The 26,743-nt window shown below is 35.5% G+C and overlaps 1 long non-coding RNA gene across 1 annotated transcript; it reads right to left on the bottom strand.

Moving 5' to 3' along the window:
- Nucleotides 1-14,144: 14,144 nt before the first annotated feature.
- On the bottom strand, nucleotides 14,145-24,920 carry LOC104647829 (uncharacterized). Its single transcript, XR_741857.4, has 3 exons — nucleotides 24,794-24,920; nucleotides 24,364-24,511; nucleotides 14,145-14,437 (listed from the first exon to the last, which is right to left on the bottom strand). It is a non-coding gene; the product is annotated as an uncharacterized lncRNA (long non-coding RNA).
- Nucleotides 24,921-26,743: the final 1,823 nt, after the last annotated feature.

Below are 26,743 nucleotides of genomic sequence, written 5' to 3'. Positions count from 1 at the left end.
ATTACTTCTACTTGGAGGTTTACATAGACCTCTACATACACATAGTGTATATATATCGAGTATACATAGAACCTTCGTATAAGAAGATTACTTAGTTTTCTAGTTTTATTGCACATAGATATATAGAATATAACATAGTTATAATAGTTGTGCGATCTCATAATCATCTAATAAGAGTGTAAGAACATGGACATAGCCCACACATCAAAGTAATAATGCCTCACATGATCTATACAATGTTTCATACTAAATGGAAAAGAAAGAAGCATAGAAGTCTTAAACTATAAAAAACTCAAGTAGCTAGATAGTGTCAGCGCCCTCGGAATGTGAGGACCTACACTACTTAGACAAATAAGAGATACAAGCCTTCTTTAATTCGTCTTAAAAAGCACTTGAACGACCTGAACCAAAAATGTTTGGAATAAGGAAAAAATTGGGTTATTACACCACTTGTACTAAGTATGATACCATATGCACACATACTTTGGAACCATGCGAAGAAAAAGGGACATTTCATAAAGGTATGCAATTTACTTTGAAAACAAATATGCATATTCAACAAGACCATTCCAAATCACTTAGAAAAATTCATTATTTCATAGGCATGTACATCACAAGACCAACAATATCAAAACTAGACCATTCAACATGCATATCATGTAATTGAATACATGGTTGTAACTCTATCATCAAGTATAATACCAATATACATGAATAAGAGTTCATTATAACATGATCAAAGAAAGAAAATTTCCCATGAACTCCTATCAAATCAACAAGTTCAATGACCAAACAAAGCCCCATAACCTTACTCAATCAAGTAACTCAACAAGAATGATCACCAACATCCTACTTCACATAGAATCGTAGTAAAGATTACGTAGTATAATACTTTAACAATATAGACAAACACATATTCATAAGTGAAACCAATCAACACATAGTATCAACGTTGTGCAAGTTCATCATATACATATCATATACCATCATAAGCATATTCATGTATATGAACAACCTTCTAAGACTTCCCTCAAGGCTAACTAGTGCAATGTTTAGGTAGAGTCCCATACCACTACCTAGATTAAGCTAAACCCCTTAGATCATCTTAGTTATAGTTCATCCTTTAGTTCATTATACCTTTTGGGAACATCTTTCCTTAACCAACATACACCACATGAGATAATCTGAAATCCGGTGTCATGAAACCCTACATCAAAAGAAGGCGGACTACTTGCCAAGGTAGTACAAAAACATGAACATAACAACAATGTGGATCCACTAGATAGTATTCCTATGGGGACAACTTAGTTCAAGAACTAGGATATATAGTTGGGATCCTCTTTATGCTACATGTGTTATAGTATCCAACCTCAAGTACATTAGTGATCCTACCTTCCTTATGTAGGAAGGTACACTCCTCACTCTAGTTCACTCAGTGCTAAGATAGAGTCGCTTTTTGAAATTTCATTAGTGCCTTTATAATATATCATAGCTTATTGTAGGTCATAGGGTCTGACCCTTGTATATTCATAAAAATCATAGCTCAATAAGAATTGCATGAGTTTAATCCTTTCATTAGAATTCATATAAGTGAGGTTAGCATATTTACATATCACTTCATAATAAGGAACATTGGTAAATCATTCACCATCCTTATAGCATTTATTTCTTAAGCTAATAACTCACAAACTATAGTCAAGACATTTCAATTCAATATCATACCAACCCCATAAATCCTAATACAAGGTCGTACAATCAACCCTCAGCGCAACTCAATTACGGTATAACATCATCATAATTCGATAATCAACATGATTACAAGGCTAAAAGAATCACTACATAATAATTCAATACTAGCTCATAGCTTAAGAAAAGATACTTAGGTCAATTAATAACGTACTTCACAACCAATATCACTTCTATAGAACTATCATGAATGTACTATAATTAACCCTAAATAATTCATTATTATTATAACAACATCATCTAGTAGTAATTGAACAAGTAACCATGTCAATTGAAGCAATACAATATTATTCATTTCAATATCGTACCCTAGGGTTGAGGGGTAAAGATGATTTTCTATAATCATAATTAAGTTTCAATACATGTTAATGTATTAATAATAACTAAAAGAAATAATAAAAATTTAATTCATAACATAATTCTCAAGATTTGATGAAACCCACTTGAAAACCCAATTTTGAAATCAATTTGATGGAACTCTTTGAAGCAAGAGTTCTCAAAGGTGAAAGAGATCCTAACCTTGCTAATTGATGAAGATTTATGGTGAACCTTCACTATTTGCATCCCTTAAACACTATCCTAGCTTGGTCCTCTATAGAGTTCTTCATCAGAGAGACAAGGAAGAGAGTTTGGGTTTGGCAATTATGCGATTTTAAGTTAGTCTTAATTAGGTTAGGACTTTATATAGGGGTTATTTTACTTAATTAGACATCCCTAAACCCCTAAATAATAAACTAACCACCTAATTAATTTAACCCAATTAAAAACGTGCAGGAAATCACAGCCCTCACAGACGAGACCTCGATCGATGTTTTTTCTTTGAGTCAACAGTTCCTCCCCCTTCCGTCCTCCTACACATCAGTCTCTAAGTTCAGAGACTGGTCAAAAGGAAACCTTAGTCAAAATGGCTATGTTTTAGTTGACTAATGGCATTGACGCCCCATCGATCAACCCACGCCTCGTGGATTCCCCTCGCGAGTACACACTACCCAGGTAGTGCTTTTGACTTATAACGAAAGGGTCCTCCTCAAGGGATCTTAGGGTGTATATGGGGAATCGTACTCATACGTTTTGACAATGAATCAACTTAAACACATATTAAAAACCCTTCCATCAATTTTCATAATTTTAAGATTATAAAAATCTAGTTAAATAGGTTAAGACACTCTAGCACCTCCTTGAAATAGTTTTCGGATGTCATGGACGTTTTGGTTTCTAGACTTCCTAAATGACTTATATTCACTAAAATAGACTTTACAACAGTGTCTAAAGCTTATAAAACTTAATTCGTCTCTAAAACACATCTTAATAGACGAAGTGTTATATTATCCCCCCCCTTAGGAATAGTCGTCCCCGAATGACACTAAAAATTTCTTTTGAAGGAAGGAATAGACTCAAGACTAGCAGCACAAACAACAATAACACGTTAAAAAAATCAATAATATTATTTACCCAAGTCAATTCAATACTGCAATTAGTACACATAAGGCTCAACATCACATAATGAGGAATATCCTTCTCACAACAAGAAGAGCTCAACATAGCATTTATGAGTCAATTATGCCAATGTTGAAACTTACAAACATGCTACTTATCGTTCATAAAGACTCACTATATCCAAATGCACAACATGACTCATACAACAAAAATTGCAAATTATTAGCACACTTCAATGTAACAATATCCAAAAATGCACATTTTTCACAACATCACAAAATATCAAGAAATTTAAATTCTAGTCACTATTTTTATTATTAGTAGAACTACTAACCTTAGTTATCAAAAAGATGAGGGTAACGGTACTTCGTGTAAGCCTCGGCCTCCAATGTTTAACCCTCAACTAGATGATTCTTCTATAACACCTTTACAGAAGCCACTTTTTTGTTCCTTAACCCCTTTACTTTCCTATCAAGTATTTGAACCAGAACATCCTTCTATGAGAGGTTATCCATCACACCAAGACCCTCAATCGAAAGAATAAACTCAGGATCACCGATACACTTCTTAAACATGGAAACATGGAAAAGCATATTGTCTGAAGCCAATTTACTAGGAAACCTTATCTCATACGCAACCTTACCAACCCTTTGCAAGATTTCATAGGGACACACATAACGAGAACTCAACTTCCGTTTCTTGCCTAATATAACCACCTCTTTCATGGGCAAAATTTTCAAATACACTTTATCACCATAATAAAACTCTAAATCAGTTCTCCTATGATCGGCATTAGACTTTTTCGTACTCTAGGACACTTGCAACCGGTTTCTTATGATATGAACCTTCTCCAAAGTCATATAAAAAACAAATTAGGACTATTAAATGAAGGATTACCACCCACAACCATCCAATAGGAGAGCTAGACCTCCTACCATACATGGCTTCATATGGACCCATGGATATTGATGAATGGGAACTATTATTCTAAGCAAACTCCACCAAAGGCAAATGCTTATCACAACTTCCGTTGAAATTTATAATACAACTTCTAAGCATATCCTCAAGGGTTTGAATAGTATGCTCCGCTTGACCATCCGTTTGGGGATGAAATTTGGTGCTTAACTTTACCTTGGTACCCAACCCTGCTTGGAAGGAACTCAAAAATCTAGATGTGAATTGTGCACCCCTATCCGATATGATGGACAACGGAATACCATGGCTACACAATCTAATATATGAAGATAATTGATAATCTTCCACCTAATAAGTAGACTTGATAGGAATAAAATGAGCGGACTTGGTCAACCTATCAACAATCACCCATATCGAGTCGTGTTGCTTTTCTGTCCGAGGCAACCCTACCACAAAATCTACATTGATGTCTTCCAACTTCTATGTAGTAACTTTGATTTCTTCTAGTTAACCATAGGGCTTTTGTTGTTCGTCCTTAACTTGTTGACGATTTCGACACTTATCGAAAAAGTCCGCTATGTACTTTTTCAAACATTTCCACCAAAATACTTCCCTAAGGTCATGGTACATCTTCGTAGAACCCGGATGAATGGACTGACGGGAACCATGAGCTTCTTCATAAATCCAAAAACTCAAACCATCTATATTAGGAACACATGACCTACCTTGGTACCTCAAGACATCCCACCCCCCCAAGGGAAATGAATCACTGAGTCTATGAAGAATCGATTCTTTTAACTCAATCAATGCTTGTGAAAGGTGTTGTTAGGACTTCATCTCGACAACCAAAGACGACTTGGAGTTATGATGTTCCATGACAACACATGTGGGAGAACATTTAATCTTAACCACTAAATGAGCCAACCTATGGACACCCTTTACTAGATTTCTTTTGTCTTACTCAATATGTCATGTCGATGCCCACTTTCCAGTCCCTGTTTCTTCAAACACAAGGGTCCTCCTCAAGGACCCTTGGTTGGTCCTTGGGGAGTAGTTCTCAGACGTTTCAACCATGAAACAACTGAAGCACCTGTTAGCTACCCTTCCACCTATTTAGTACATTTCGGACACATAATGTGTTTCAAATAGGCTAAGGCACACTAACACCCATTTTAAACGATTTCCCAAAGTTATGGACATTTTTGGACGTTTTGGTTCTTAAACTTCCTATATGAACTATATTCATTAAAATGTATTTAACAACATTAATTAAACCTTATGACAGCTATGTTAGGCTTTATGACACAACTTCGATTTTCAAAGGGCTACAACATAATACTAAAGATGTCGGTTCAACAGTAAAATAATGAGTCTCTTGGGAAAAAATAACACAGGAAAGAAAACCCCAATAGAGAATCTTGAGTTGGGCAACTCATACTTCACACTGCAACTCACTTTCCATTTACCCCACCCCAACAACAAAGTATGCATTTGTCCCAAATGCATAAGACATATTTAAAAAACAAGGTGTAAGGTGAACCAAACTTGAGGTGCATAGAGCCGAATATCAACATGCTGACTGGTCCAGTTTCTTGGAACCCACTCTTTCAGTAGTAGGGACACCATCAATAGTGTACAGAACAATGTTACCACCCTCAGTGGTGCTCCTATAAACATATTAAGACCTCAAGCTAGACGCCCCAACATCTATTCACGGGCCCTCATCTATTGGGCCTCCTCATTAACCAATGAAGATCTCCCCGCGGCCCCCATCTCATTGCTCTCTACTAAAACAACTTTCTTGAGATTGACCGCTACCTTTGTCTGGAATCTTCAAGTTTGGACAATCTCTCATCTTGTGACCACTCTTGCCACATATAAAGCAATTATCCATCCCTTTAAGGCAATCACCATAGTGCTTTTTACGACACCTTTGTTTTTTAGCAGCTCTACTTTTTCGCTTAGTTGTTGCCTCCTCAACCCTTCTTTTATACACCATAATATGGGAAATTTTCATATTGTCATGTAGAATGGCCGAATGATACTCCTCTTTTAAGTCCTCCGACACGCTTGTCACAAAATAACTCATTTGGTCTCTAGGATCGGAGACCAAAGGAGGAGCATTTTTGGAAAACTTAATGAATTCAAAAGAATACTCATGGTCAGTCCTTCCTCCATGACAAAGATTAATGAACTCCACCATTTTTTCCACCCTCATCTCCCTAGGGAAGAACTGATCTAGAAAAGTCTCCTTAATGATCTCCCAAGTCACCCGACCACCCCTCAATGATCTATTATCCCTCCATTGCACGCACTATGCTTGTGCCACGTCTTTGAGTTTATAAATGGCCAACTCAACCTTCTAACTTGTGGACAGCCCCATAAGCAAAATTATTTTAAAAACCTCATCGATGAATTCTTTGGGTATTCATCAACCGTAGACCCATAGAAAGTAGGAGGGTTAATTCGAGTGAAGTCCCCTAGAGAGGAAGCCATATTACTAGCCTTTTGATGTGGACGGGGCACAACCTCCCGGTATGCTTGAGCCTTCATAGAGTGGGCCATTTGAAGAAAATCGGTCCTTAAATACTTGCGAATGTAGTACTAAAACATGAAATATAGCAACTACGAGGATCAACTAGCTAGTATTCATATGGGGAAACATAGTCCAAGAACTAGGAGATTTAGTTGGGACCCTCTTTATGACCTATGCATTACACTATCCAATCTCAAGAGTAATGTAGTGTTCCTACCTTCCCAATGTGAGAAAGGACACCCCGTAATCTACTTACTCAGTGCTAATCTCGAGTCCCTTTTGAAATGTTTTTAAGCTTTTAATTATCAATCATAGCTTAGTTAAGGTCATAAGGTGTACTCCTTGTATAATAATCATCATCAATAGCTCAATAAGAATTATATGAGTATAAGTCCTTTCATCACAATCCATATAAAAGAGATTAACACATTAGTATTTCATAGCATATCAAGGCAAATTGATAGTTTTCACAATCTTTATATCACATAAACCTTAATAAACCTCACACCATACTTTATACATTTCAATTAAATAACATACAATCCTATTATCCTAATATAAGGAATATTCGAATGTAATATCATGACTTTACAACAATTAAGCAAAATTTGAATAAAAGATAGAGATTCTATGATTTACCAAGTCTTCTTCATAGTTTATCATCAAGGTCTTACCATCAACTCATAATTCAACCTATATTTTGGGGAGTAACATCATCACACAATGATACCATATAAGATAACAAGGCCAATTGTATCTTTATAACACAACTCAACACTAGATCACAACTTAGGATAAGATAAATATGCTAATTTTACTTTACAATTCATAACCTAAATCACATATCATGAACTAGAATTATAGGAATATAATTTATATTAATTTAATCATAATAACACCATAGGATAGTAATCTAATCAATAGCAAGTCAATTGAATGATCACAATAGAATATAGGTCAAGATCACAACCTAGGGTTAGGGATTGAGGATCATGTTCTTCAATTTGGACCAAACCATAAAAAATTACCATAAAACATATAATTTACATGTTAATTTATTCAATGTAACCCAAAGAAATCATCAACAACTCAATTCATAGATTCAATTTCGTAATTGTATGAAACCCATAAGAAAACTCAATTTTTGAAATCTATTTTGAAGGAACCCTTTGAGGAAAGAGTCTCAAAAGACAATTAGATGTCATACCTTAAAGTTTGAAACGAATTTGATGGTGAATTTGTCCATTTTCATCCCTAATATACTAATCCATGCTAGTCTTCAATGGTGAGTTCAAGAAGAGAGAGAAAGAAGAGAGAATGAAGATAGTTTATTTGTGAGTTTTCTTTTGATTAATGAGGGTTGAGGGTATTTATATTTGGACTTAATCAAATTAATTTGACTTCCTTAAACACATAATTATTCACCTAACCCCCTTACTAATTAAATGAAATTAACCTAAATGAATAAAAAAACGACTATCATAGAGGAAACCCCAATAAACGGGCCATCTATGAGTCGACGGTCCCTCACCATTTCGTGCTACACTCCGTGGATAAGTTAAGAGGTTGTATAGGCGGAGGCCTTCCTCAACTTGCTTAAGTCTAGGACGACGGTTGCATCGATGCACCGTCAGTCAATACACGGACCGAAGGTGGTCACGTCGACGCCCACTATCTACGCACCGTTTCTTCAAACACAAAGGTCCTCCTCAAGGGCCCTTGGATGTTCCTTGGGGAGTTTTACTCAGACATTTATATCGTGAAACAATTCAAACACCTGTTTGCGACCCTTCAACCAATTTTCATACATTTCTGACTCCTAAAAGTTAGTCAAATAGGCTAAGGCACACTGACGCCCCTTTGAACTAACTTACCGCACATCATGGACGTTCTTGGATGTTCTTGTTCTTAAACATCCTAAATGGACCTATATTAATTAAAATGGACTTAAAAATAGTACTTAAACTTATGACCCCTACTTTAGTGTTACGACACGTCTTGGATTTTAAAGGTGTAACAATATACCCCCTTATGAACATTTGTCCCCGAATGACACTAAAATTCTTATGAAGAAAGGAATAGACTCAAGATTAGCAGTCCAACAAATCAACAACATCAAATCAACATAAACCATTTCATTTCAACAAGGCAATTATCAAAATTTATTTTACTACCCATAATGCTCAAAAGAATTCATCATGAGGCATTTCCTTCTCACAACACTTATGAGCTCAATAGACACTACAATAGTCAATTAGCACAAAGTTCAAATTAACAACATAGAACATATCATTTAAATAAGATTTACCATACTAAAATGAACAACATAAATCAAAACAAGTAAAAAATCAAAATTTCAAGTTTTCAAAAGAAATATTTACTTTCTTCACTGTAAAGTTTCTAAAAATGCATAATGTGCAAAACATTACCAAAAAATTAAGAAACATAAATTTCTATTCATATTTATATTTATTAAAAAGAGTGACTAACCTTAATTATCAAAATGATAAGGGTAACGGGAATTCATGTCGGCATCGGCCTCCCATGTTGCACCCGCAACTAGGTGATTTTTACATAACACCTTTACGGAAACCACCTCTTTATTCCTCAAATTCTTTACATGGCCTATCAAGAATTTTAGCCATAACTTCCTCATAAGAAAGGTTATCCTTGACACCAAGACCCTCTATCGGAAGAACGGACTCGGGATCACCGATACACTTCTTCAACATAGAAACATGGAAAACTGGAAGAACCGAGCTAATTCACTAGGAAGTTTTAATTCATTGGCAACCTTTCCAACCCTTTGCAAGATTTCATAGGGAACCACATAATGAGAACTATAATTCCCATTATTGCAAAATGTAATCACCCCTTTCATTGGCGAAATTTTCAACTAAACCTTATGACCTTCTTCAAACTCCAAATCCATTCTCCTATGATTGACATAAGTCTTTTGGTCACTATAGGCCGTTTAGACCCGGTTCCTTATGATATGAACCTTTTCCAAAGTCTTATAAATCAACTTGGGACAAAGAAGCGATGCCTCACAAACTTCAAACCATCCAATAGAAGACCTACACCTCCTACCATAAAACGCTTCATAGGGCACCATGAAAATGGATAAATGAAAACTATTATTATAGGAAAACTCCACCAAAGGTGAATGTTTATCCTGATTCCCTTTAAAATCAATAATGCACGCCTTAAGCATATCTTCAAGGTTTTGTATCTTACTCTCAGCTTTATCATCCATTTGGGGATGAAAAATGGTGCTCAACTTCACTTTAGTGCCCAACCTTTTTTTGAATTACCTCTAAAATCTAGATGTGAATTGTGTGCCCCGATCAGATATAGATAACGGAATGCCATGGCAGCACACAATCTCGTCTATGAATATTCTTGCATAATGCTCCGCCGAACATGTAGACCTTACAGAAATAACATGAGTGGATTTAGTTAATCAATCTATCACTACCCATATGGAATCATATGACTTTTGTGTCAGAGGTACATCTACTAAAAAGTCCATATTGATGTATTCCTACATCCAAGTAAGAATTTGGATCTCTTGTAGTAAGCCACACGATTTTTGGAATTTGACCTTTAATTGGTTGTAATTCAGACACTTAGCCACAATTCCGCTATGTCCCTTTTTATACCTTCCCACCTATATATATCCTTAGGTCATGGTACATTTTTGTGAATTGAGTAGCGGGACCCATGTGCTTCTTCTAGGATTCGATCCCTCAACCCTTATACTTTGGGAAAACACAATCTCCCTTGGTACCTTAGCACACCATTCCCCCCTAAGGAGAATAATTCATTCAACTTACCGGGAACCGATTCTTTAAACTCTATTAAGGCTAGATAAAGGTGTTATTTGGACTTCACCTCAACCACTAGAGATGACTAAGAGTTAAGATGAACTATAGAGCCTCTCTGCAGAGAGATTTCCAACCTCACCCCAACCTATCCAACCTGTTTACCTCCCTTGCTAGGTCCCTCTTGTCTTCGTCAAGATGGGATGCACTACTCATAGTCATATGACTTAGGGTATCCGCAACTACATTAGCCTTGCAAGGGTAATAAAGGACACTCATATCATAATCTTTCACTCCAGCAAACTTCTTTGTCGGAGATTTATCTATTTTTGGTTAAACTATATTGTAGACCCTTATGATCGATAAAGACATCAACATGAACCCCATAGAAGTAATGCCTCAAAATATTAAAAGCAAACACCATGGATGCTAACTCAAGGTCACGAGTGAGATAGTTTATCTCATGTACCCTAAGTTGCCTAGAGGCATAGGCTATCACTTTCCTGTGTTGCATAAACACATAACCCAAACCCACTTGGGATGCGTCAAGATACACAACAAAACCGTTTGTACCATCCGATAAAGTCAACCTCGGAGCCGAAGGGAGCCTATCTTTCAACAAATGAAAACATTTCTCACATGCCTCCGACCACTCAAACTTTTTACTCTTTTGCATCAAAGTAGTCAAAGGAGATGCAACAGATGCAAAACCATCTATAATCCTCCGATAATAACCTGCTAGACCAAAGAAACTCCTAATGTCGGTTGGACACAATGGTCTAGGCCAATTTTCACCGCTTTCATTCTCCTTGGATATACCTCAACTACCTCACTATAGATGATATGCCCAAGAAATTTCACCGACCTCAACCAAAACTTACTCTTACTACATTTGGCATACAATTGATGTTCTTTATGGGTTTGAAATGCCACCCTCGAATGACCCATATGATCACCCTCATACTTCGAATATACCAAGATATCGTCAATGAACACAATGACAAATGAATCTATGAAATTTCAATATAGTATATTCATTAGGTCCATAAACGCCGCCGTAGAATTAGAGATAGAGAAAGACATGTCAAGAACTCATATTTCCAAAACCTAGTCCAAAAGCCTGTCTTTGGCATGTCCTCACCTCTCACCCTGACTTCGTGATACCCCGACCTCAAGTCTTGTTTTAAAGGTAGCTCACCCTTGGAGGTTATCAAACAAGTCATCAATCCGAGGAAGAGGGTACTTATTCTTAATAGTGGCCTTGTTGAGTTTGCGGTAACCAATACACATTCTCAAAGACCCATCTTTCTTCTTCACATACAAAACTGGAGCACCCCAAGGAGATATATTAGGCCTCATAAAACACTTATCTAGTAAATCCTTGAGGTGAGCCTTCAACTTCTTTAACTCGGCCGGAGCCATCCGATAAGGAGAGATTGATATGGGATTTGTATCTTGTATCAAATCAATGCCAAAGTCAATTTCCCATTCGGGAGGAATACTGTGAAGGTCATTAGTAAAGACCTCTGAAAATTCACTCTCCTTGGGTACCGACTCAATTGGAAGAACTTCGAAATCTAGATCTTGGAATCTTACTATATGATATAGAAAATTTTTTGAGATCATTTTGTATGTTTCAGATAAAAAATAATAAGACTTGTAAGAATTGAATCTCCCCCCTTCCACTCAACTATGGGTTCATTTTTAAAGTTAAACCTCACAACTCTTGTCCTACAATTAATAAAGGCAATACATGCATGCCAAATATCCTTACCCAATATAATATAAAAATCAATCATATATACACTTTTTACAACAACTCACTTATCCACCAGAGTAGACAATTTCTATACACACTTTTTGCAACAACTGACTCACCCACCAGAGTAGACACTATAAAAGGTTCATGCAAAGTATAGGGTAAAATATCAAACCTTTTCACTACTAGAGGTGTCACAAATGATAAAGTAGCACCAGGATCAAGTAATGCATATAGATAAATAAAGAAGACTTTCAACATAACGGTCACCACGTTGGGAGAAGTCTCTTGCTCACCCCTAGAACGGAGATCATAAAAGCAGTTCTTTTTTGGAGCATCACTAGAACCACTAGCTTGGGCTTGACCGCTAACCTTGTCTTGACTATTAAACTTTGGACAATCTCTCATCTTGTGACCACTCTTGACACAACTAAAGCAATTATCAGTCCCCTTAAGACAATCACCATAGTGCTTTTTACCACACTTTTCATAAGCTAGCTTACCATTTGGTTAATTAGTACCTTGTCTCTTCTTGAATTTAGGGTTATACACTCTATCACCACTAGCTTTTAGGAATTTGGAAGCGACTTGATTAGAAACCCGCTTCTTAAATCTAGGCTTGTCTAGTATTTAAAGCCTATTCTTTGAAGAACCTCAATCATATGTCCTTTCTCTCTTAGCATCTCTACTCTTTCACTAAGCCCTTGCCTCCTCAACCTTTCATGCATGCACCATAAGATGGAAAATGTTCATGTTGTCGTGTAGAATTTCTGAATGACACTCCTCTTATAAGACCTACGACACCCCCATCAAAAACAACTCATTTAGTCTATAGGAGCGGAGTCCAAAGAAGGATCATATTTTTATAAATTAAGGAATTTCAAAGGGTACTCATGGACACTCCTTCCTCCTTGGTGAAGATTAATGAACTCCACCACTTTTTCCTTTCTCATCTCCCTAGGGAAGAAACGGTCTAGAAAATCCGCCTTAAAGACCTCACAAGTCATCAGACCACCCCTCAATTTCCTATTATCCCTCTATTGCACATACCATGCTAGCGCCACGTTCTTTAGTTGATAAGTGAAAAACTCGAACTTCTAACTTTTGGACAACCCCATAGCCAAAAATTTATTAGTGATCTCATCGATGAATTCTTGGGGTCTTCATCAACCTTAGACCAATAGAAAGATGGAGGGTTCATTCGAGTAAAGTCCATTAGACTGGAGACCATAATAGTGACTTGTTGATGAGGATGGGGGATACACTCTCGATTTGCTTGATTCATCATAGTTTTGGACATTTAAAGAAGAGTGGTCCTTATACATGCATATTTAAAAGGAGGATTGGATGATGCTTGCTCCACATTATCCTCTTCTTAAAGTGGAGGAACATGCTCACCACGGGGTGGAGCTCATGCATTGGCAATTTTCTCTTAAAGTCTTCGCGCTGCATTTCTTCGAGTGTTCATGCTTCCTATAAGCACAACAATATCATTAGATATAAAAGAACACCATAAGTATACTTTATCGGCATGATATAAAATTTCCTAGAAAGAGAGCGATTCCTAAGCATCATATATATTCCTACTCATAATTGTGGCGCGCTTCATGATTATGAATGCAAAACTTACATAGTCGTTGTAGAGAGAGAGTAATAGATCAACAATGTTCAAATTCATGCTCTTATACTAGATTTGACAAATTTAGGTTTACCCTGTGGACGTAACCGACGTCGTCGTCCTTTTAAAGGACTAAGTCTACCTTCTTAGTCTCATGTCATTACATTCATAGGTTAAAAATGCGGGAAAAAATTTTGAACTTTCATTATCACTATATTGAGGTTTACATAGACCTCTACATACACATAATATGCTTTCATATAAAGTATGCATAGACTCTTCATATAAGAAAGTTACATAGCCTTCTACTTTTATCACACATACGTATATATAAAACATAGAAATAGTCTCAATGATTGTCTCATCTCATACAATCTAAATGATTATCAAAATATAGGCATAGCCCTTACATCAATCAAACAAGACCACATATAGGTCATACAAAATTATAGTACTCCATTGAAAAGGAAAGGAACGAAAGATTCATTAGGATCATAACTAGTTCGTAAGATAGATGATGGAATTGCCTTCGGAAGTTGAGGACCTACGCCACTTGTATGAAAGGAAGAATCCAAGCCTTCATCAATGTCGCCTTCAATGCTCTTCATTGGCCGGAACGTAAAATGTTTGGGAAAAGGGAAGAAAATGGGGTTAGTACTCAACATGTACTAAGAATGAGACCTTATACACACACACAAGCAAAATATGCACAAAAGGGACTTTTGTAAAAATATGGCATTTTACCCGTTTAGGGACCAATGCAAAGTAGAGAAAATCACATCAACAGTCTCAACAAGTAATACTTTTCAATCTCAACAAGTAATACTTTTCTCAACATACTTGAAACAATGATTTATTACAACCATATCATAAAGGAACAATATCATAAGAATAAATAAGAGTCAATCATATCATAATAAGAAAGACAACTACTCATGAGTCCTTATCAAGTCAACAAGTTCAATGACAATGCAAATCCCCATAAACTTCCTAAATCAAGTATCCTCAACAAGAAACCATGACTAATGTCCAACTTTACATAACATAACAATTAGGTTTACATTTGATCATATATTAACATTATGACCGAAGGCATATTCATAAATGAACTAATCAACATATATTTTCAACAATGTGCCACAATCATCATTTATACATCATATATAATCATAGAATAAACATATATAAGAAACTCCTCCTAAGAATCCCCTTAAGGATAACTAGTGGAATGTTTAGGTAGAGTCGCATTCTCCTGACTAGACTAAGATAGACCGCTTAAGCTATCTAAGTTAGAGTTAAAGTCTTTTAATTACTTTTACCTTTTGGGAATATCATGATCTACAACAAAAAAGGTGAACTACTTTAAAAGGTTGTAAAAAACATGAAACATAGCAACTGTGTGGATCCACTAGCTAGTATTTTTATAGGGGAAACATAGGTCAATAAAATAAGAGATTTTTTGGGATACTTTTTATGCGCCATGCATTAGAGTCTCCACTCTCAAAACTAATATAGTTTTCCTACCTTCCCTATGTGGGAAAGGACACTCCTCAATCTAGTTCACTCTCTTATATGATAGAGTCCCTTTTTGATATGTCGTTAAGCTTTTAATTATCAATTATAGCTAAGTTTAGGTTATAGGGTCTACCCTTTTTATAATAACCATTATCAATAGCTCAATAAGAATTGTGTGAGTATAATACCTTTCATCTTAATCTATATATGTGAGCTTAACACATTAGCATATCAAGGCATGTTAATAATTTTCACCATCCTTATATCACATGCACCTTAATCAACCTCACAACATAGTCAATACATATAGATTTAACATCAAACCACCTTATAATAATAATATAAAACATACTCAAATGTAATATCATGGCTTAACAACAATTAATCACAATTGGAATTAAGCATAGAGCGTCTAAGACTTACCCAGTCTTCCTCATAGTCTATCATCAAGGTCTTACCATTAACTCATAACTCAACCCAAATTTTGGGGAGTAACATCATCACAAAATGATTACCAATAATATAACAAGGCCAATTGAATCTCTATAACACAATTCAACACTAGATCACAACATAAGACAAGTATATTTGTTAATTTCACATTACAATTCATAACCTAAATCACATCTCATGAACTAGCATGATAGGCCAATAATTCATCTTAATTTAATTATAATAACACCATATGATAGTTATCTAATCAATAACCAAGTCAAATATAGCTCAAGCTCACAACCTAGGGTTAGAGATTGAGTATCATGTTCTTCAATTTAGACAAAACCATAAAAAATTACAAGAAACCAGTTAAAATACGTGTTAATCTATTCAATATAACGTAAATAAATCAACAACAATTCAATTCACAACTTCTATTTCGTAATTAAATGAAACGCATAAGAAAACTAAATATTTTAAACACATTTTGGAGGAAACCTTTGAGGAAAGAGTCCCAAAGGTAAATTAGAACCATACCTTAACGTTTGAAAAAAAATGATGGTGAATTTGTCCCTTTCCAGCCCCCAAATCTTAAATCCTTGCTAATTTTCAATGGTGATTCCAAGTAGAGAGAGAAAGAAGATAGAAGGAAGAGAGTTTATTTATGAGTTGTCTTTTGATTAATGAGGGTTGAGGGTATTTTTATTTGGACTTAATAAACTTACTTAGACTCCCTTACACCCCCGATTATTCACCTAATCCCCCAACTAACTTAAATAAATAAGAAACTCGACACTCATAAACAAGACCTCGATAGACGGGCCGTCTGTAAGTCGACGTTCCCTCACCCCCTCCATCATGAACTCCATCGATGAGTTTAGAGACTGTGCAGGCAGAGACCTTCTTCAACTTGTCTAAGTCTATGACGATTGTGGCCTCGACGTCCCGCCAGTCCACACACAGGCTGTAGGTGGTCACGTTGTTTCCCATTATCGAGGCTCTGTTTCTTAAAACACAAGGGTCCTCCTCAAGATCCCTTGGTTGGTCTTTGGTTAGTCGTACTCGGACGTTTTAACCACGAAACAACTCAACACTTATAAGCTACCCTTTCACCTATTTTCAAACATTTTCGACTCTTAAAAGTTAGTCAAATAGGCTAAGGCACACTAATACCCCTTTGAACCAACTTTCCGAATGCCGAGGATGTTCTTGAACGTTTTGGTTCTTAAACATCCTTAATGACCTATATTCATTAAGATGGACTTACAAAAAGTACTTAAACGTTATGACACCTACTTTAGGATTTATGGCATGTCTTGGATTTTCAAGTTGTTATAATAAGATACTAAACATGCCGGTTCAATAGTCAAATAACCAATCTCTTGGGCCAAAAGAACACAGGCAAAAAAACCCCAATAGAGGATCTTGAGTTGGGCTTCTCAGATTTCACTCTACCACTCTTTTTCCATTTACCCCACCCTAAAAAAAGCATGCAATTGTCCCTAATGCATAAAAAATATAAAATAATACCCTCGACGCATAGTGCCGAAGATCAATAAGCCGGCGGGTCCGCTTTCTCGGAACCCACTCCATCAATAGTTGGGAAACTGTCAGTAGTATCCACATCAATGTTAGCACCCTCACTGGTACTTTCTGGAGAGTACTATCACATCTAGATTAAGAGTTTTTATGAAGATGAATCCTCCTATCTTTTGGGCTCTAAGGTCAGAGAAGATCCCCAAGAGTTTATTGATAAGGTGTATACGATAGTGCATGCTATGGGAGTAACTTCTAGAAAGAAAGCAAAGTTGGCTTTGTTTAAAATGAAATATGTTGCTCAAGTATGGTACACACAATGTAAAGGCAATAAGACAGTGGAGTCGGGTCCTATTGAATGGGAAGAATTAAAGGAAACTTTTGTTGGAAGGTTATTTCCCCGTGAAAGGACGGAGGTTAAGGTAGAGAATTTTATCAATCTTAAGCAAGAAACTTGAGTGTTAAGGAATACTCTTTGAAGTTCTCTATGTTTTCTAAACATACTCCGTCCCTTGTGTCTAACTCTAAGGATGATATGAGTAGGTTCATGATGAGTGTCACCGATATAGGGAGGGAAGAATGTTGTACGGCCATGCTACATGATGATATGACCCTAGCTAGACTCATGGTGTATGCCCAATCAATCGAAAACTCCGAACGTAAGAGGGTGTTTAAAAATTTAAAATCGAGTTGTTCTAGTGAACAACATCAAACTAGTTCTAAAATAGAGCTCAAAATCTAAAAAACCTAGGAGTGCTAACGTGAAATTTTAGAGAGGCGGTGGTTCTCAAAATGGAATGGCTACATGTGTCACTTTTGGAAAAGGCACTATGGGAAATGTCTAGCCGGTACTAGTTGTTTTTTTGGTCGTGGGAAGGGCGATCATAAGGTGAGAGATTGTCCTACATTGCGGCTAGAAGAAGAGATAGTAAGAAAGTTGCTCTTAATGTTGCAAAGGATGATGCTCTAAATATGAGGCATTTCTATGCACTCAACACTAGAGGAGCAAAGTCAAATGAGGATGGTGATGATGGTAAGTCCTTGTACCTCTTTAGTGTTATGAGTTCTTTCTAAGTGGGGGAGTATGGTGAGTAAAAGAGTCTTAATTTATTGTCTCATCTCTTTTATTCAACTCAAGCTTGAGAGTAGAAAATCATGGAAATAAGTCGCATATGCATTGTGTTTAGGGGTCTTGTGGAAATTGAATTTCATTTATTCCTTGCATTATGCCTTTTATGAAGTTATGATTATGATGTAAGATGTGTTTATGTGGTTGTACATTCCATATAGCATGTTTCCATCATGAATTCCCTTAAAGTTACATTTTTGAAAAAAAAAGTTGAAAAATTCATTGTAGCATTGCCTGCTTAGTGTGAAGATTTAGAAAAATTAACTAATTCATTCTTTGGACTAAAATTGTTGTAATGTAGTTAGAATTGATTTATATGAGCTTAACATTAAATATAAAATGAGCTTTTGCTATTTGGGATGAAGAATGTGAGTTTATAACATAATGAGTTAGAGAATATATTCTTGTTCCTTGTTGTGTTGTGATTCTATTGATTATGTGAAATTGATGTTTTCTTAGATGTTTCCATTGTATAATGTGTTATATGATATTTCCATGAATTGCTAATTTAATATCTATAATTGGAAATGCGAAATTAATAGTTTATTAGATATTTGGATTGTATAATGTGTGTAGTTTTCTATGGTATATTCATTGATGTATCAATTATATTGAATTGATATATAGGTTGTCTAAAGTTGATGAAATTATATTTTATTGACCTAGTTTCATTGAATTTCATAGTTTATGTATTAAATTATTAGTTATTGCCTTGGGTAAAGGCTTTATGGTATTGAATTGCGATGATTTGACAAAGGATTGAAGTGTTGAGAATAGGGTGGTGGTACGCTGATCTAATTCCTTTATTTTATATGTATTATACTTCAATTCTGTTGTGATTGGTATGGTGCACTTATTGTTGCGGTTTTATGTGCTTTACTTGCCAAATTTATGGCCTTGTCGGGGTTACTTTATGTATTATGATGATCACGACCTTTTTGCCAACTACTTGAAGTATTATAATGATTTGTGTAGTTTATTTATGTGATGTATGAGCATATATATATATATATATCTACATGTGAAGTAATGTGAAAGTATGTGTTCTTTTTCTGTATATTGGGAGTCATGAAGAGCTATCTTAGTCGCCATTGAAAGGTTGCCCTAGTGGACCTCTTCGGTAGGGTGAATGTGATTGGGTTATGAACTAGATAAGGAAACATCTACAAGTGATCCTTTAGTGTCAATTATTCTATGAGAACAAAGGAAAGCACATAGTAATTATGTTAAGGGAAGTAGCTCTACTTGATACGGACTCTAAACTAAAATGTATCTCCATGTGAGAATTAAACTACAGTGCATAAAAGCCCTTCATATTCCTTAACCATGAGCCTACATGGGATGTGTCCTAATTCTACCCTTGACAAGTAGAACACCCTCATCAGAGTAGGTTAGAACTCTTGATTCCATGTCTAGTGATCATTGTTTATGTTAGTTATTGTATATTCTCATCAAATGTTATACATACTAGAATTAGAAAACTTCTATGAAGTTTAGGTGGTGGTATAGGACGCTATTTAAAAATCGTACAATATGGTTTAAAGGTTTTAGTTGGAGTTCCTAGGTGTTGTCCAAGACTAATTGTTGAATGTCCTAATGTGAGGAATGAGTCTATAAATGAACTAATGAATGTAATGACTTAAGTTAAGAAAGCATTTAAAATGAATAAGTACTCATCTAGAGTAGTTAAGGGTTATCTAGTTAAGGTGTGAAAGGGGAATAAGAATGATCACTTCGTATCTTAGCTAGATAAGTCTTAAGAATGACTCTAGTTAGGAAAGATGTTGTTTTTGTGGACATGATATAAGCCTTAGGTAGTTTTAAGGATTATATAGGTAATCTTGAAGAGGTCAATCACAGACGTTATCTTCTTGATTTACTTAAGTAAGTCTTTTGATAACCTTTTGAAGGAGAATGTCATCCTATCTATATGTTGTTGTGTTAAGTTTGAATAATTGTATTTTAGGTTGTCTATAGGATCTCCTAAGTGTGTGTATAAGGGATTGTATGAGCTATTACTTCACAAATCACTCAAGTGAGACATCGAAACGCTTTTGGTAGAAGGATCTCATGTTGATGTGTATGATGTCTTGTAAGTTTGTGTTTATCTCATTATAGGTTGTCTTAAAGAGAATTTGGTGTGCCCAGAGACATTGTATAGCCGACCTCTCTTTGTCTTAATTAAGTGAGCCGTAGGATAACTTTTAGTGGGAGTATTGCATGCTAGAATGTATCTCAGAAGAAGTTGATAAGTTTACTGGTGACGTTCACTGTAATAGTGAAGTTAGTTCACTATAATGTTGCTAAAGATTTACTAAATTGCTTAAATGTTATGTTATGTGTTACTAAGGTTTTAAATGTTATTTTTATGATTATGATAAGATGTTTTAAGGAATAAGATGCATATTTCTAATAAATGTCTGTTTTCATGATTTTATGCATTATGTCATACTTAGTACATGTGTTTGTACTAATTCCATGTTTTTATCTATCTCTATTGTGGTTAATAGGTGAAGAGAATTTGGGAAGCAAGGATTGGATCATAGCATCATTAAAGTAAAGTTGATGTTTTCCCTTATTTGAATCGAGGGCATAATATGTCTTTTATTTCCTTTATTGAAGTATTGTAATAGACTATATATTTCGATATTTTGAAATATGGGCCATATCCCAACTATTCTCGTGTCAAAGCTGTGATGAGTTTGAGACTTATTATTTATTATGATTTCTAATAAAAGATATTATAAAGGTATTCTAATGTTTTTTTGAAAAGTTTTAATTCAGCACTAATTTTCATTATGTATATGAGATGAACGATATGAAAAGGGCTTGTACAAGATCTCTGAGAGGTCAACTGCACTTGTTGTATTTCGAGAATGCCATATCTTCTATGGTGTGGTTTTTTAATGTGAAACATATCAAGTTCTACTAGTTAAATATGAGTAAATCTTTTGGGAAACATTATAGGACAATTCCTATATACTCTTTTTGCAACAATCAACTCCTCAACCGGGGGTAGACACTATAAAAGGTTCATTCAGAATGTCGGGTGAGATTTCAAATTCTTAGCTATCAAGAGAGTAACAAAAGATAATGTAGCGCATGGATAAAGTAAAGAGTATACATCATTGGTAAAGACTTTCTACATACCGTTCACCTCTTCGGGAGAAGTCTCTTGCTCAACCCTAGAGCGGAGAGCATAGGAGTGATTCTTCTTCGAAGAATCATTAGCACTACTTGGTTGAGCTTGACAACTACCCTTGTATTGATTCCTCACATTAGTGAAATCTCAAACCTTGTGCTGGGTTTTACCACAACCAATACAATTATCCGTTGTCTTAAGGCAATCACCGTAGTGTGAATGCCACACTTTTCACAAGTGGGCTTCTCTGGTAGTGAACTAGCACCCTTTCTATTTTTAGACTTAGGGTTAGACACCTAATCATAATGAGACTTAGTTAACATATAAGGAACTTGATTAGACACCCTCTTATTGAAATTAGGCTTGCTTAGAATGTCAAACCTACTCTTAGAAGAACCACCATCAAAAGATCTTGCCCTCTTGGCATCTCTACTCTTCCTCTTAACCCTTGCCTCTTCCACTTGTTGAGCATGAATCATGAGACAAGAAATGTTCAGATTGCCATGTAATATATCTTAATGATAATCGTCTTATAAATCATCAGACACCTCCATCACAAAAATGACTCATTTCATCCCTAGTTTCGTACACCAAAGAAGGAGTATACTTTGATAATTCAGTGAAATTCAAAGATTATTCAAGAACACCCATACCTCCTTGAAGAAGTTGATGAACTCCACCCCCTTGACTTCCCTCTTCTCACTAGGAAACAACCTATCAAGAAAACCCTTCTAGAACACCTCCTAAGTCACCTGTCCTCCTTTAAAGGCCTATTGTCCCTCCGTTGGACTTACCAAGTTTGGGCCACATCTTTGAGTTGATAAGTGACTAACTCAAACTTCTCATTAGTAGACAACTTAATAGAATAGAGAATCTTAAAAACTTCATCAATGAACTCTTGGGGGTTTTCTTCTACCTTAAACCCATAGATAGACGGGGGATTCATCCTAGTGAAATCCCTTAGAGGAAAGTCCATCGTATATGCTTATTGATGAGCTCGGGGTACAACCTCTCGATTACATTGGGCCGTCATAACTTGGGCTTGAGTAGTGGTGGCTTGTACTGCGGCTGTAATGGCTTGAGCCATTTTGAAGAGTGCAGCCCTTGTGGCACCATCCGTAAAAGAGTATCGACCGGAGCTTTGTCATCATTCATGTCTTCATCAAGATGAGGGACTTGATAATTACAGGGAGGAACTCATGCATTAGCAATCTCTTACACAAGCCTCCGTGCCGCATTATTTAATGTATTCATTGTGTATAATCTCAATAAAAGGATTAGATTCTAAAACCACATAGAGTTAAACTCTACAGGCACGATATTAGACTTCAAAGAAAGTAAGAGTTTCCTATGCATCGCATAGGTTCCTATTAATAAGTGTGGAACGCTTCACAAGTTTGAATATGAACTTACATAGAGATGGTTAAAAGAGACATTGACTCAAATATATTCAACGTCATGCTCTGATACCAAGTTTATCACATCGACGAATATCCGCTAGACGTAATCGGCATTGTCGTACTCAATTAGGACTAAGACTAGGCTTTTTGCATACATTATTACATTTACAGCTCAAATTTAGCAGAAATTTTCATACTTATCATTACATATATTTGGATATTTACATAGACTTCTATTCACAAGTATGAACATTCGATATGGATTCGCCTTAGCTGGGAATCATCTCTTTTCGGTGTGGGGATGACACTTGATTTCATGAGTAACTCACATGATCTAGATTCATTTTAAGAATATAGCCCCCAACCCGAGAGCTCCCATTCCTATACTTAGTTCTATTTTTAGTCTTTTTCTTCTACTTGTTGTGTAGTTCAATAATTCCTTTTGTCCTATGTTTTATTTATAAGTGCAATGATTTATTGTAGTCTCATACTTACAATTAATCAAGTAAGTAATCCAAGGACTGAGGAAATATTTCACTACTTTACAATGAGTCATTCGTTACTCTATGTATTCATTAACATTTCATAAGCCAGTTTCTGTTGGGTATGCCATCTATTTCATTACTTTCATGTTAGGGAAGTTATGAGGGTTTTAGTTGTCGTGATGTTTTTATTTCACTTTATTGGCATTATATAAGAAGTCATTATAAGCCAATCTTATTTGGCCTTGCCCATTATTTGCTGAAACTTAATAAGTATTGATATTATCTATTAACATTCTTAAGATCTTCTTCATATATCATGTCTTTCTTGCTTTCATAGAGACATCATTGGAAGTAAGATTATGCGAGCTAACATGAAATCCAGTGTGTTCCCCACACCGAGAAGAGGTGATTCACCAATTAAAATCAATCTTGATCATGTGAGTTACTCATGAAATCAAGTGTCATCTCCACACCGAAAAGAGGTGTTTCCCAGCTAAGGCGATCCATATCGAGTGTTCAAACTTATCATTCACAAGTTTTTATATCAAAACATTTAAATAAACTGAAATTACCTATCTAGTAAATCTTATTAACAGGTTCTTTAGGAATAGACCAATTTTGTAAACGCATATCTTCTTTAGATATAGAGCAATTAACAGAGTTAACAACATTGTTGCTATTCATGAGAACAAACGGTTGTCTTTAGGCATGAAAGAACTTCAAGGATAAGAAATATGTTAGAAATAATTTTAACAAAGACTATCCGACTAATGAAAGATTACAATTGGTTCTTAAAATCAATAGAAATTAAAAACAGTGATTATCTAAATAATACAAAAGTTAAAAATGACTTAAATCAATTAAATAGGCTTTGGATGTTACTCACCATAAGATCGGCTGCCTGCCCCTCCAGGGTCTTACTGGACTTACTATGATCTACCATTAGACCGTCCAAATCCTTAAGCCGGAGATTAATCGGCATGCTCAGACTTATGCATAGACAAAACCTCAACATGATAATAAGAAACTCTGGCCTATAATTTTAAGTCTAAATTAACAGAGTATATTATACAAGATAATAACTAGGATAATTTCAAGAGATTATAAAGAATCAAATATAATAATTCATAAGACGGATAATAGCTAAGTTAAGATTATTTCATTATCTAACGTATCACATGATTTCTATCAGCCAAGACAACCAAAGAATTTAGCTACTCATGCTAACAATGGGTGCCATTAACATGGCTCTGATACCATAAAAAGGGGATCGTGCAGAAGAAAAATAAAGAAGACAAATTAAATAAAGAACTTACTAATGAAGAAGACTTTATTCCATCATAATCTTAGTTTTTACATAGAAAAGAAAGCATTCGAGAAGAGTTTTAGTGTAAATTTTTCGATCCTTGAATTGATAAATTACAATGCCTTATATAACTAAAAGATTGGAGACAAAAGGATAAGGAAATCTAAAAGCTCTTCTTCTGATTGGCTGTTGATTTCCATCCATTGCTTTTGATAAAGCAAAATATCTTATCTTCTTTTGAATAGAATCTTTATATTTATCTTTTGATAAAGCTATGTCTGCCAGAATGTTTCTCTTTAATTATGCTCCACTTCTTTTTCTTTTGAAAAGAAAGATGACGGTTGCTTTTTCTTTTGGTGATGAATTAATTTCATCCTGATTATGTTAACAAAGATTCTGTCTTCTTTGAGACTCCTTTGCTTCTTTCTTAGATAATTCCGATCTTTTAGATCTCTATCAGAAAGACTAATTATTCCGGTTCTTAACAACATCAATTAGAACATTAATCAAAAGGATTTACATATGAATTTTCTAAAGCCTTTGGATTTAGCATATCACCATTGTCGTCACCTAGCGAGGATGCTTCCTCGAGGAGTTCATTAATAGCAACTTTATCTGGATTTTTATATAGTTTTGAAAGAGCTTTATCAAAGTCTCTTCTTTAACTCACTCTTTGAGGGTGAAGTCTTTTGTACTATTTTATTACCTGAAGATGTAGTTATTTCCTTCTTAGCAAGAGACCATCCATTGACTGAGATTTCTTTGGAAAGAAATTTGAACCTGTCAAAATCTGCGATAACAAACATCCAACTTATGATATAAGATAAACGTTTTTAATAAAATACATACAGAGTTCAATGTTCTATGGGAGGGTTGATATGCCTTCATTGATTTGAAATTGAGAATATTTCTCTGCAAACTGTCGAGGCATGACTTGTTTATTTCCACCAAAGAAGCTCCACCATTCGTAAAACCATCTTGGTATAATAGAGGTTACAATCTCTTGACAATACTTTACAAACCATGTATGAGTGGTTGGTCTAACATACAAGAAATTTAGCCATGCATTCTTGTAGTCAAACCAATTGTAGGTTTGTGGATTAAACCTCTTAGAGAGATTAATTGGAGTCTGTAGATGATCTACAAGCCAGTTGTAAGGAGATAGAATCTTCTTGATGGTGAACTTTGAGTAGGCAATACTATCTGGATCAGACTTGTCCGCCAATTCATGTTCAATTTCTAATGACCCGGTATCTACAAGGATGTACTCGAAATACCTTCTGGTTTTTAAGAAATTATTTGTGTCGACGTAATTCCTATTTGTATAGATAGGCTTCAAGAGATGTTTATCTCATAACCTTCATATTCCTTGTCTAAGGCAAGAACCAGGAAAACATTTAGAGAATTCATTTCAAATTTTTGTTTCTCTTTGGAAGCTTGCTTTGCGCTACTGGGAGTAATTGCTTAAGCAAAACTCCGAGGCTGCTTCATTGTGTAGCAGTCGCTTGTTTGCTTCTGAGAGAATCAGAGTTCTCTGCTTGGTGAAGAAGAAGTGCTGGGCTCTAGGTCTCTTGAAAAAGGCTTCTTTAAGACCAACATTCCTGTTGAAAAACTCTGGGGAAGTTCTAGAGGATTGATTGGTGGTAAACACGACAGTGCTGAGTGCCTGTTTGGATCAGGTCTTGTTGAATTCAATTCAGGCCTTCTTGCAAATGGGCCTGTTCTTGTTAGGTCACTTGGGCTGGACCTGTCTGGTTGCTTGCCTCTATGGGCCTGATTTGTGGCCTCTTATTTTCCCTTTGAGAATTCTCTGGTTAGAAAATCTGGCATAGAATTATTTTCGCCTTTAATAAATTCGATTTGAAAATCGAAGCTTGATAATAAGGCATGCCATCTGGCAAAGATCAGTTTAGAAACAATATTTTTAACATCTTTCTGGAGGATCTCTTTAGCAGATTTG

The sequence above is a fragment of the Solanum lycopersicum genome, chromosome 6 (genome assembly GCF_036512215.1).
Source record: "Solanum lycopersicum chromosome 6, SLM_r2.1".
NCBI classification, from domain to species: Eukaryota; Viridiplantae; Streptophyta; class Magnoliopsida; order Solanales; family Solanaceae; genus Solanum; species Solanum lycopersicum.
Note: the sequence above shows the minus strand (reverse complement) of the source record. Positions and strands in the feature narration are given on the sequence as shown.